The following is a 13,638-nucleotide window of genomic DNA, read 5'->3' as shown; positions in this document are numbered from 1 at the left end:
CGTTATTATTATATCTGTTATGGTGATGTGCGATCGGTGATCTTTGATATTACTATTGTGATTGTTTCGGGACACCACAGACCATACCCGTGTAAGACAGTGAACCCAGCTGATGCGTGTGCATTTCGAGTGCTCCACTGACTGGTTCCTCTTCCATCCCTCTCCCTTTCCTTGATCCTCCTTTTTCCCTGAGACACAATAATATTGAAAATAACCAATTAATAACCCTATAATGACCTGTAAATATTCAAGTGAAAGAAAAGTCGCATGTCTCTCACTTTAAATCAGAAGATAGAAATGATTAAGTTTAATGAGGAGAGCACATTGAAAGCCAGGATAGGCCAGAAGCCAGGTCTTTTGTGCCAAGCAGTTAGCCAAGTTGTAAATGAAAAGTTCTTGAAGAAAATTAAAAGGGCTTCTCTAGTGAACACACAAATAAGAAAGCAAAACAGACTCCCGGCATAGAGAAAGTTTGAGAGATCTGACCAGAAGATTAAGCCAGCTGCAATTTTCGCTTTAGTCAAAGCCTAATCCAGGATGAGACCCTATCTCTCCTCAATTGAAGGCTGAGAGAGGTGAGGAAGCTGCAGAAAAAAAGTTGGAAGCTAGCAGAGGTTGGTTCATGAGGTTTAAAGTAACTCTTCATAACATGAAAGTACAAGGTGGGCCGGGCGCGGTGGCTCAAGCCTGTAATCCCAGCACTTTGGGAGGCCGAGACGGGCGGATCACGAGGTCAGGAGATCAAGAGCATCCTGGCTAGCATGGTGAAACCCTGTCTCTACTAAAAACACAAAAAACTAGCCGGGCGAGGTGGCGGGCGCCTGTAGTCCCAGCTACTCGGGAGGCTGAGGCAGGAGAATGGCGTGAACCCGGGAGGCGGAGCTTGCAGTGAGCCGAGATTGCGCCACTGCACTCGAGCCTGGGCGACAGAGCGAGACTCCGCCTCAAAAAAAAAAAAAAAAAAGAAAGTACAAGGTGAAGTAGCAAGTGATCCAGAAGATCTAGCTGGGATCATTGATGAAGGTGGCTACACAAAACAACAGACTTTCAGTGTGGGTGAAACAGCTTCATATTGAAAGAAGATGCTGTTTAAGACTTGCACAGGTAGACAGGAGAAGTCAGTGCCTGGCTTCAGAGGACAAGCTGTCTTATTAGAAGCTAATGCATCTGGTAATTTTAAGTTGAAGCTTATGCTGACTGACCATTCTGGAAATTCTAGGGCACTTAAGAATTACACTAAATCTACTCTGCCTGTGCTCTGCCAATGAAACAGCAAAGCCTGGATGGCAGCGTATTTGTTTACAGCCTGGTTTGCTGAATATTAAGCCCATTGTTAAGATCTACAACTCAGAAAGATATTTTTTTCAAAATATTACTTGTGACTGACAATGCACCTGTTCACCCAAGAACTCTGATGGAGATGTACAGGAAGATGAATGTTTTCACACTTGCTAACATAGCAGCCATTTTGCAGCCCGCAGATCAAGGAGTAATGTTGATGGTCTTACTATTTCGGAAGTACATTGTGTAAGACGGTAACTGCCGTAGATACTGATTCTTCTGATGGGACTGGGCAAAGTCAGTTGAAAACCTTCTGAAAAGGGTTTGCTCTTCTAGATGCCATTAAGAACATTCGTGATTCATGGAAGGAGCTCGAAGCACCAGCTGAATAGGAGTTTGAAAGAAGTTGACCTGACCCTCATGGATGACTTTGAGGGGTTCAGTGCTTTAGTGGAGGAAGTCACTGCAGATGTGGTAGAAATAGGATGAGAACTAGAATGAGAAGTGAAGCCTACAGCTGTGACTGCATTGCTGTTGATCTCTGGTAAAATTTGAGCAGAATGAGGAGTTGCTTCTTATAAATGAGCAAATAAAGTGTCTTGTTGAGATGGAATCTGCTCCTGGTGAAGATGCTGTGAACAGTGTTGAAATGACAAAGGAGTCAGAATATTCCATCAACTTAAAGCAGTGATGGGTTTGAGAGGATTGACTCCAATTTTGAAAGACGTTCTGCTGTAGGTAAAATGCTATGAAACAGCATCACATGCTACAGAGAAATCTTTCATGAAAGAGTCAGCTGATGTTGCAGACTTCTTTGCTGTCTTACTTTAAATTGTCACAGCCATCCAAACCTTCAGCAACCACCACCCTAGTCAGTCAGTCAGCAGCCGTCAGCGCTGAGGCAAGACCTTCCACCAGCAGAAGAATTCCTGCTCACTGAAGGCTCAGATGATCATCAGCATTTTTTTTAGCAATGAAATATTTTTAAATTAAGGTATATTGTTTTTTAGACATAATGCTGTTGCACACTTAGCAGACTATAGTGTAGTGTAAATATAAGTTTTACATGCAGTGAGAAACCAGACAATTTTTGTGATTTGCCTTATTATGACATGTGTCTTATGGGGTCATCTGTATCTCCCAGGTATGCCTGTACTGTTACAGAATGTTGACTCTAGTTTCTTTATACATTGTGAGTGTCAGGTGTTAAGGATGCAGTCCTGAGCGAAAAATGAGCAGGGGCTTTGTTTCTGGGGAGCTAACAGGATAGTAGAAACAAACAAACAAACAAACAACCTGCTCAAATAAACATGAATCACAAATGCACTAAGTTCTAGGAAGGAGGGCTGTCTTGTCCTAGAAGAGAGGTCCGGGATTGAAGGCTGTGATGTGAAGGAAACCTGGGCAGGAGGTATAAATTTCTGAGCCTCTTGTGTAAAGAAAATAGGATGGATAACATTACATCATGAATAACAGATAGCCTTGATGCCCCATCAGGTGTCAGTTTCCTCAGCGTAATAAGCAGGGAAGTGTGGGGGAATTATCACAGAATTCTTAACCTTTTGTAGGCTCTTAAAGCCAGGAAGACAGCCATGCAGAATGATCTAAGTTCTAAAGATCCCCAGGATGCTCAGTGTGAATATATATGGCTACTAAAGCCTTTATCTAAAAATGCAGAAGAAACTCTATATTGTGCACATTTAGGCTTTTATTTCCTTTTAAGTTTCTGGTACATCCTAATATCTGGGGGAAAAAGATAGCTAATATTCTGTGGAATGGTTTTGTTTAAAATTTAGTTAACCATAATCAGAAAACTGGCTCAAATGGTAGCTCTGTGTTTAACAGTTTAAGAAACCTGCAGGCTGTTTTCCAAAGTGGCTGGACAATTTTATATCCTCACCAGGAGTGTAGGAAGAATCCCATTTTTCCACATCCTTGTCAACACTTGGCTTTGTCTGTCTTTTTTGTTATAGCTCTCCTACTGGGTATGAAGTGATACCTTGTTTCAATTTGCATTCTGACAACCAGTGACATTGAGTGTCGTTTTGCATGCTGGTTGGCCATTTGTATATCTTCTTTGGAGAAGTGTCTATTCAAATCATTTGCCAATTTTAAACTGGATTTTTTAATTGAATTGTAGGAGTTCTTATATAGTCTGATATTAGACCCTTGTCAGAGTTATCATTTGCAAATATTTTCTCCCAGTTCTTGGGCTGTATTTTCACTTTCTTGATAGTGTCCTTGGAAACACAAATGTTTTAAATTTTGACAAGGTCCAGTTTTATCAGTTTTTTTCTTTTGTTGCTTCTGCTTTTGGTATTGTATCTCAGAAACAGTTGCCTCATCCAAGGTTGTGAAGATTTATGCCTGTAAATTTTAAGATTTTTTTTTGCTGTTCTAGCTGTTACATTTAGGTTTCTGATTCATTTTGAGTTATATTTTTATATGGTATGAGGTAGAAAGTCTAACTGTTTTTCACACATGGACATCCAGGTGTTGAAAACATGATTCTTTCCCCCATCGAAATGCCTTGGCACCTTTGTTAAAAATAATTGGTTAAGAATGTGAGAGTTTACTTCTGGTTTCTAAATTGTGTTCTTTGCGTGTATACGTCTACCTTTGCCAGTACTACACTGTCTTGATTAGTAAGTTTTGAAATCAGGATGTGAGTCATTCAACGTTTTTCTTTTATTTCAAGATCGTTATGGCTATTCTGGGTCCCTTGATTTTCTGTATGAATTTTAGGATCAGCTTTTGTCAATCTCTGTAATGAAGTCACATGAGATTTTAGGAATGTAATAAATCGAATAATACTAATTCTAATTATTCCTGTTACATTTAATCTATATATGACTCTGTAGAGTATATAGAATATATTCTAAGGGGTCAACATTGCACTTAATCTAGTTTGTGTGGTAGGCCTGTGTATTTTCCCAAAATCGTAAGCGTGACTTTCCCAGGTTCTTCTTCTTGATGGTTAGTTATTATCATCACTTAAGACTAACCTGGTATTATGAGGAGCCTAGTGAGGAGAAGTTACTTTGTGGATAGAGGACCACAGCAAAATGTGTTCACTTTGGAAGACAACTCTGATGCTGAAAAATGTTGTCCAGACAGTCAATGACTTTGGGTGGATCATTGAACCTCTTTGATAATAGTTTTCTGTGTAACTGAAAGGGCAGATTTCTAGATTTCTCCCCACTGTGATATTCTGTGACTGCAAATCACCTTGACTTTTTTCATATTCTGCTGGAAATTAGTCATATTTTAGCTGATACAGAAGACATTGCCTCCACACATAGACATGTTCCTCTGAGTGTTAAATTTTTAATTGTTGTACTATGGCTTTGAGATATTTTTATTTTAAAGCAGTAGGTAGTGGTTGAGATTACAGTTGAGTTGTCCAACTTCATATTCCTTAGTTCTAGTAACACAGTCACTTTTAATTATAGCAGTTTGCCACATTTCAAAAAGTTTAGCATGTAGTTTAGAAATCACCCTTTAGCTTTTTTAAATTTGTGATTTTAAATGAAATTTAGATAAGTTTATATCCTGCTTTGTCATGTAACATACAGTAATCACTTTTACATTTAGCAGATACAGTAACATTTAACTACTTTTGAATATTTTTGGTGCTTCTGTATCACATTCATACATGATTCTATGATGAACATCTGTACAATTAGCACTTTCAACTTTGGGGGAAATTTCTTGTGATAGATTCTTAAAAGTAGTATCAGGAAATCAAAATATGTACCTGTTTACAGTCACTTCACTCAAATAGCCGAATTGTTTTCCAAAAGCTTCATGTCAGTTTATACCATGGTTGACATAAAAGACAGCTGGCTTCATCATACCTTGGTCAGCATTGGATATTATTTTTAAATTTTTTTGACTAACAATAGTTTAAAATGTTATGTCATTGTTTTAGCTTGACCTTTATCAATTAAAGAAATTCCATTATTTCATAAGACAACGTGGAAGAGCAGGAGGAGAACGAACTTTTAAGGCACAGGATATTGGTTTAAACCTTGGTCCTGCCACTTTCTATTTGTGTCCTGACCTTGGGCTAGTTGCTAAGCCTCTCCAAGTCTCAAATTTCTCATTTGGAAACATGGGAATATTGGGGGAATGATTCCCAGAAAGGGAATAGTTTGACATCATAGAATTGTTTTATAAAAGGTTCTCAAATAATAGTTAATTCAGCTGCTGGGAACGGTAACGATGATGATCTTACATTGTTTTTATAATTCTAGTGGCTTATTTTTAGAGTTCTTTTCCAGGAAGTTGAATTATTTTAAATCTGTAAAGCAAGCAGGAGAGACTACTTAAAGTCAAGAACCAACCTCTTGGGGTCTAACCGTTGCAATTTATTTAAAGGTTATGATGCCGCAGGATTCTAGTTGACATTGACTCTAAAAAAAATCTGGGCTTACTGTTGATAAGGAAGATGTCACACATACCACAGCATACTATTATTACTTTGGTTCTACCACACACTAAAGCCATTGGGATACCAGAGCTGTATTTATCCGGGACCCTGCTTGTTTTACACAAGATCATCAGTCTCAGGTGCCAGGGTGTCTGCCTTGGAAGGTAGAAAATGCACTGTTCCTTCCACAGTTACTTAGTAAAGAGAGCAGAGGAGAACAGGGCGGCTTTCTTGCCTTCTTTGGCCAAGTGCTGGGAAGTGGTTGCAAGCTGCAAGCCTGCTGATGAGGTGATGCCAAGGCTGCCAGGGTTTCTTCTGGTGAGAGCAGAGAGAAGGCTATTTTTCACTGTTGTTTTATGATGATCGTAACTCTCCCCTTATACTTAAAAAGCAGTTGCTCTTTTGATATGGGATACATTTGCTGTTTCCAGTTGGGGTTGGGAGAAGTGGATCCTTTAGTAAATCTTCTTGAGACAGTGGCTACCTTTTTAGCAGGAGCTAGCTCTTTTTCGTATATATACAAAGCATTCCAGATAAATTAGTTTTATATACACAAAGTAATTAAAACACTAAGAACATAGACTTAAGTAGAAAAGATCTTTCTAGGAACACTGGTATAATAGAAACGATTAATAACTAGAACAACAAAAACTTTAGAAAACCTTAGAAACAGGCTGCATGTAGTGGCTCATGCTTGTAATCCCAACACTTTAGGCGGCAAAGACAAGTGAATTGTTTGAGGCCAGGAGTTCAAGACCAGCCTGGGCAACGTAGTGACACCCCATCTCTACCAAAAATACAAAAAATTAGCTGCGTGTGGTAGCACGCACTTGTAGTCCCAGCACTCAGAAGGCTGAGGCAGAAGAATCGTTGAACCCAGGAGGCAGAGGTTGCAGTGAGCTGAGATTGCACCATGGCACTCCAGCCTGGATGACAGAGTGAGACTCTGTCTCAAAAAAATTAAAAAATGACAATAAAAACCGTAGAAACAGTATTTATAAGCAAAGAACAAACTGAGATAATGTTAGCACATAGTCTATGTAGAGCTCTGTCAAATCAGCAAGATAAAGACAACTCTATAATAGAAGCTAATGGACATACCACCCAAAGAGATCTACAGATTCAATGCAACCCCTATCAAAATCCCAGTGTCATTTTTTTTTTTTTTTACAGAAATAGAAAAGCAATTCCAAAATTCATATAGAATGACAAAGGACTGCAAATAGCCAAAACAATCTTGACAAAGGACTGCAAATAGCCAAAACAATCTTGACAAAGGACTGCAAATAGCCAAAACAATCTTGACAAAGAACAAAGCTGGAGGCATCATAGTTCCTGATTTCAAAGTATATTACAACACACAGTAATTAAAACAGTATGGAACTGGCACAAAGATAGAAACATAGACTGATGAAATAAAATAGTCCAGAAATAAATCCATGCATATATGGTCAGCTAATCTTCAACAAACATGCCAAGAATACACAATAGGGAAAGGATAGTCTCTTTGTAAATGGTACTGCGAAAACTGGTCATCCACAAGCAAAATAATGAAATCGGACCGTTATCTCACACAATACACAAAAATTAACTCGAGATGGATTAAAGACTTAAATATAAGATCTGAAACTGTAAAACACCTCAAAGAACACATGGGACAAAACTTCGTGACATTTTTCTTGGTATGACATCAAAAGCCCAGGTAATAAAAGCAAAAATAGGCAGGCGGGAGTACATCAAAATAAAAATCTGCAGAGCGAAGCAGTCATTTAATAGCATGAAAAGGCAGCTTATGAGATAAGGGAAAACATTTGCAAACCATACATCTGATAAGGGGTTATTTACCAAAATACTTGAAATCAGGATGTTGAAGAGATACTTGCATTCCCATGGTCTATTGGGGGAACTTGCCTCCTATATTTCTATTTTCCCGAAGTGGCAGCTGGTCTGAGAAATAAAGAGAAAGAGTGCAAAGAGAGGAATTTTACAGCTGGGCCACTGGGGGTAACATCACATATCGGTAAGTCCGTGATGCCCACCTGAACTGCAAAACTAGCAAGTTTTTATTAGGGATTTCAAAAGGGGAGGGGGTAATGAACAGGGAGTAGATCACAAAGATCACGTGCTTCAAAGGGCAGAAAGCAGAGCAGAGATCACATGCTTCTGAGAAAACAGGACCAGAGCAAAATCAGAAACTCCTGATAAGGGTCTGTGTTCAGCGGTGCACGTATTGTCTTGATAAACAACTTAACAGAAAACGGGGTTCCAGAGCAGAGAACCTGTCTGACCACAAATTTACCAGGGCAGAGTTTTTTCCCCACCCTAGTAAGCGTGAGGGTACTGCAGGAGACCAGGGCATTACTCAGTCCTTATCTCAACCGCATAGGACACCTCCCGGAGCAGCCGTTTGTAGACCTCCCCCCAGGAATGCAATTCTTTTCCTAGGGTCTTAATATTATACTCCTTGCTAGAAAAAGAATTTAGCAATCTCTCTCCTCCTTGCATGTCTGTTTATAGGCTCCCTGCAAGAAGACAAATATGGCTCTGTTCTGCCCGACCCCGCAGGCAGACAGACCTTATGGTTGTCTTCCCTTGTTCCCTAAAATTGCTGTTACTGTGTTTGTTTTCAAGGTGCACTGATTTCATATTGTTCAAATACACATGTTTTATAATCAATTTGTTCAGTTAACACAATCATCACAGGGTCCTGAGGTGACGTACATCCTCAGCTTACAAAGATAACAGGATTCAGAGATTAAGACAGGTATAAGAAATTATAAGAGTATTATTAGGGAAGTGGTAAATGTCCATGAAATCTTCACAGTTTATGTTTCCTCTGCTGCGGCTCCAGCTGGCCCCTCCATTCAGAGTCCCTGACTTCCCGCAACAGTGGACATTGCCACATTATGATAGCCAGGATGTGGGAACAACCTAAATGTCCATAGGGTAAAGCAAATATGGCATATATGTGCAATGGAGTATAATGCAGCCACTAAAAAGAAGGAAGTCCTGCCATATGCAGTGATACAGATAAAGCTGGAGGACACTATGCTAAGTGAAATAAGCCAGTCATGGGGCAAATACTGTATGATTCTACTTATAGGAGGCATCTAACATAGTCAAAGTCAGAAACAGAGTAGAATGGTGGTTGCTGGGGAATGGGAACTTGCTGTTCAATGGTACAAGGTTTATTATGCAAGGGCAAAAAAGTTTTCAAGATGTTTGTTACAGCATTGTGCCTGTAGTTAACAATATTGTATTGTTCCCTTAAAATTTTGTTGTGAAGGTAGATTTCATATTAAGTGTTCTTGCCACAATTTTAAAAACCTGAACAAAAAGAAAGGGAAAAATAAGTGGATGGACAGAAAAGAAGAAACGTATGAATAACTAAGGAATATATGAAACATGTTTACCAAATATGAGTTAAAATAACGTGCTCTCAGTTCTTGCTTATTTCTTAATGGTAGTACCTGGTACTGGCAAAGAGTAAGAAACAGCACTCACATGTACAGCTCCTGAAGTGTGAATTACAGCGGCTGTAGCAGAGAGCAAACACCTTCTACCCAGGAATTCTGTTTTTCAGAATTGGGTCTAGGAAAATAATTTATTTCCTTATTTACTGCTTTTCAGAATTATTTACAATGCGGGAAAATTGGAAACAACCTATATACCTTATAGGAATTAAGTTCTTTGACGTTTTAAAGACATTTTTGAAGCCATTAAAATAACAATATAAAGGCTTATTTAATCCCTTTTTAAAGTTTGAAATTTTTAAAGTTTAAAATTTTTAAGTTTAAAGTGTGAAATTTTTAAGTTTAATAAGTTTATTGGGCTTATAGTAAGTTTAAAAACAAATTGCAGAGCAGTCTGATGTGGAAGTAATTTAAATTTAAAAAAAAATTCTTGCCGAGTGCAGTGGCTCACGCCTATAATCCCAGCATTGTGGGACGCCAAGGTGGGCATATCACGAGGTCAGGAGATTGAGACCATCCTGGCTAACACGGTGAAACCCCGTCTCTACTAAAAATACAAAAAAAAAAAAAGAATTAACTGGGCATGGTGGCAGGTACCTGTAGTCCCAGCGACTCGGGAGGCTGAGGCAGGAGAATAGCGTGAACCCGGGAAGCAGAGCTTGCAGTGAGCCGAGATAGCGCCACTGCACTCCAGCCTGGGGGACAGAGCGAGACTCCGTCTCAAAAAAAAAAAAAAAAAACTACAATGAACATACGGTTTTTGTTTTTTAAAAACAAACATTGTACATGAATTCAAAGCATTACTGCTTTTAATTTAAAGTCTTATTTTGCATATTGCAAAATAAAAGGCAATGTCACTGTTCTTTGAGAGCTTATCAATGGAAGTTGATAAGTGGTTGGAAGTTGATTGTTTTTCTAATTGCTTTGTGTTAATTTTTTGATAATTACAATATATCTTCGTACCGAGGAAGAGGATAGTGTGGAAAAATTGGGCCTTAAGTTGAAGTTTATACAACTGGAATAGAGAATTGAACTTAATACATTAAAGACTATGAAGAGTAAAATGAAGAAAATGTTGTAATTAATGCTGTGCTAGGGAAAGTAAGGAAATAAATGTTAAGATTGATTTTCCATATTAGGCTAAAGGAGATTGGTTGGATAGAGATGCTTGACTCTCTGAACAAGCCACTTGGTTTAAGTTTTAATCTTCCTCATTCTTTATGATAATTAAAAATAACAGACAAATTGAGTGCATTTTTTAGCATCTAAGCACACTATACAAATTATGCTAGAATCTTGTCTAGAATCATGACATTGTTTTCTAAATCCCTGATTTAAAAAACCACATTTCTATGCAGATTTCAGTGGAATTTCTATTTGTTTGAATATACTGTGATATTACAACATACTGACTTACCAAACATTTTGTGTCATCATCTTTTGTTATTTAAGCCTTAGTATAGACTTTACACATCATTTGTTTTTCTTTGTGTCATTATGAAAACTCGGGTCATTTTGTAGGCTTTCTGTAAAATTATCCTAACACTTCTTAATTTTTTTCTGGCTCCAGGATTTTTGATAAAAAAAAGAAAATACACATATAATAAAGAAAAATAGAAATCCTGCCTCTTCCACCTCCCAGAGCATTGCTGACATTTTGGCATGTTTGCTCCAATATACTTTATCCTTTTTGTTTGAAGTTGAGATTCTACATTGCATAAAATTTTAAATCATGGTTTTGTTTTCCACTGACATCCTAACACAGGCTCTGCTTCATAGAGACTCATCTTTTGTGTGTGTGTGTGTGTGTGTGTGTGTGTGTGTGTGTGGAGGAGTTTCGCTCTTGTTGCCCAGCCTGGGTTGCAGTAGTGCAATCTCTGCTCATTGCAACCTCCGTCTCCTGGATTCAAGCGGTTCTTACCTGTCACCATGCCCAGCTAATTTTTTGTATTTTTAGTAGAGACGGGGTTTCACCATGGTGGCCAGGGTGGTCTTGAACTCCTGACCTCAGGTGATCCCACCCACCTTGGCCTCGCAAAGTGCTGAGATTACAGGCACCACACCCGGTTCATAAAGACTCATAACTAACGTTTTACCAACTACAAACTGTTCTACCTTAGGCACTAAAATTTCCTTATTTTTTCCTCTGTCGTCCTCAAGTGATGCCTATCTTTTCCTCTTAAATTAAGACTTTAAAAAATAACAAAGACACTTTTTTTAGGTAATTCTCTCACATTCATTCAATTTCAGAAAATACAGAGTACCTAAGTGGTAACAGACGATCAAATAAAGAATTTTTTTGAACCAGTTTTTTTTTTTTTTTATCTTGGCTCCCCCCAGAGGCATATATAGTATAAAAATAGTTGTGATCTGAAAGTAATTGCTTATCAGGTTATTTAAATGAGCAAACATAAAGTGTGTGAGGGAGTGCTTAGAGCAGTAGATTGTAAGGGATGGCCATTTGTGTTTAGGGATTGCCAAGGCAGCTCCCTTGCTTTGGTGCACTTGTGCTGCATGGCCACCAGGAGGCAGATGATGTTTGGGAAAGAATCGAAACCTAGTTTGTGCAGTTCTGTCATGTATCTAATACACCTTGCTATGTTTGTGTGTCTATTTCACTGGACAAACGAATGACTTTTGGCTTTTCCTCCTCACTGGCACTGTTTTAGTTTATTCCTGCAGCTTCTTACTCTGCTCAGAGATATCATTAACAACGTTTATTTTTAATATGTGTGGTTATAGCTTAATGTAATTCAAGTAAAAATGTTAATGAATCTGATTAATTGGTGATTAGATTGCTAATTTCTTCTTTTAGGGAGTCTAAAGAACTTTCCTTTTAACAAGGATAATTTAAGGCCGGGCGCAGCGGCTCACGCCTGTAATCCCAGCACTTGGGAGGCCGAGGTGTGTGGATCACCTGAGGTCAGGAGTTCAAGACCAGCCTGGCCAACATGGTGAAACCCCGTCTCTACTAAAAATACAAAAATTAGCCAGGCATGGTGGTGGGCGCCTGTAATCCCAGCTACTTGGGAGACTGAGGCTGGATAATTGCTTGAACCCGGCACGTGGAGGTTGCAGTGAGCAGAGACCGTGCCATTGCACTCCAGCCTGGGCAACAAGAGTGAAACTCCAGATAATTTAGAATTTACTATTACTGAATAAACAACAGACACAACCAAAATAAAGAAAAACCACCTCCTACTATATGGAGTGGTGGCATATCTTTTTTTAATCATATCAAAATTTGACTCCATTCTTCTATTTGTTTTTAATGCTGATTGATTTCTTAGTTTTTACAAGGTTTTGGGGGTAGAGGAAAAGGTTCTGGTATATTTTTAGTATGTAGAATCTGGAAGGAAAAGGTGTTTAGGTTTTTTAATAATAAACTGGGATGAAGTAAAAGGCAACCCCTAAAAGCAGCTTGCCTTTTAATTCCTTGATCATTTGGCTTCCGTTGCCATGGTGCAATGTATTTAGCAGGTTTTCCATCAGTGTATGAACTAGGTGTATCTTTCTCACAGGAGCCCTGGACGAGTTATTGGGTCTGTCTCTCTTGCTGACAGCCTCTAAAATGGCAAGTTGGGGGCTTGAGTAAAGAGGGAGGGGATCTGAGGGAAGAGGACTTACTTAAATTTTCCCTTCCTCCCTCTCTCCTCCCCGCTTCATAACCTACTCTATAGAATTTCTAAAAGAACTGCTTCCTGCCAGTTTTAATAGCACTTACTAGTGTTATTTATGGTAACAATTCTGCATTTATTTCTGAGTCTTATTTTCTAGGAAATCTTGGAAACCGACATAGGACATTTTTAAAACATTGTTTTGTTGTACTTTATAACATTTTTAAAAATGTTAAGAGCTGAGGCTATTTGTGGTTTATTGGAATTAGCTTAAGTGGGCATATTGTTGTTAATTCTCAGATCCATAGCTTTGTTTTACAAGTTCTTTTGGTTTTTGCCATCGTGTTTCAACATGCTTTTACAAGCCACTCTGCTGAAATAAAAATTAGTAGATAACTGGCAAAAGATACTGATAACTGTGCCCTCCTCACACTCCTAGTCTTTAAAGAGTGCTGTAAGAGACCACCTGATGTTCTAAATTACTCACACAATAAATGTAGTCTTTAGAATATGCCAATCTGATGGACTATTCCTCTGGAACTCTGATATTATCTCTGGTAGAGAAACTGTATTAATCTTTCATTGTTGACTATTTGTGAGGTCCTCAGCATGTGGGAATTAAAGTTGAACTTTAACCTTTTGACAATCTGTCATTAATATATTAGAATAGAAATTTTCTTAAATATTGTAGTTGGGAACATTTATTGCCTGAAGTCTTAAAAAAAAAAAAAAAAAAAACTTTTCCTAAATACCAGGCTTAAATATAGGTTTACATGAAAAATATCTAGAGAAAAAAAAATGCTCCTGTTATTAGTGCAAATATAAGGAGTGAAAA

At 38.3% G+C, this 13,638-nt stretch overlaps 1 protein-coding gene across 6 annotated transcripts in view; it reads left to right on the top strand.

Annotated features, from left to right (window-relative positions):
* Window positions 1–13,638, top strand: part of MTUS1 (microtubule associated scaffold protein 1) — a 159,872-nt gene that overhangs the window by 91,063 nt on the left and 55,171 nt on the right. The gene's annotated exons all lie outside the window — the stretch shown is intronic.

This window comes from Trachypithecus francoisi, unplaced genomic scaffold (assembly GCF_009764315.1).
Source record: "Trachypithecus francoisi isolate TF-2019V2 unplaced genomic scaffold, Tfra_2.0 Contig01440, whole genome shotgun sequence".
Classification (NCBI taxonomy): Eukaryota; Metazoa; Chordata; class Mammalia; order Primates; family Cercopithecidae; genus Trachypithecus; species Trachypithecus francoisi.
This window is presented reverse-complemented; position numbering and strand designations above follow the sequence as displayed.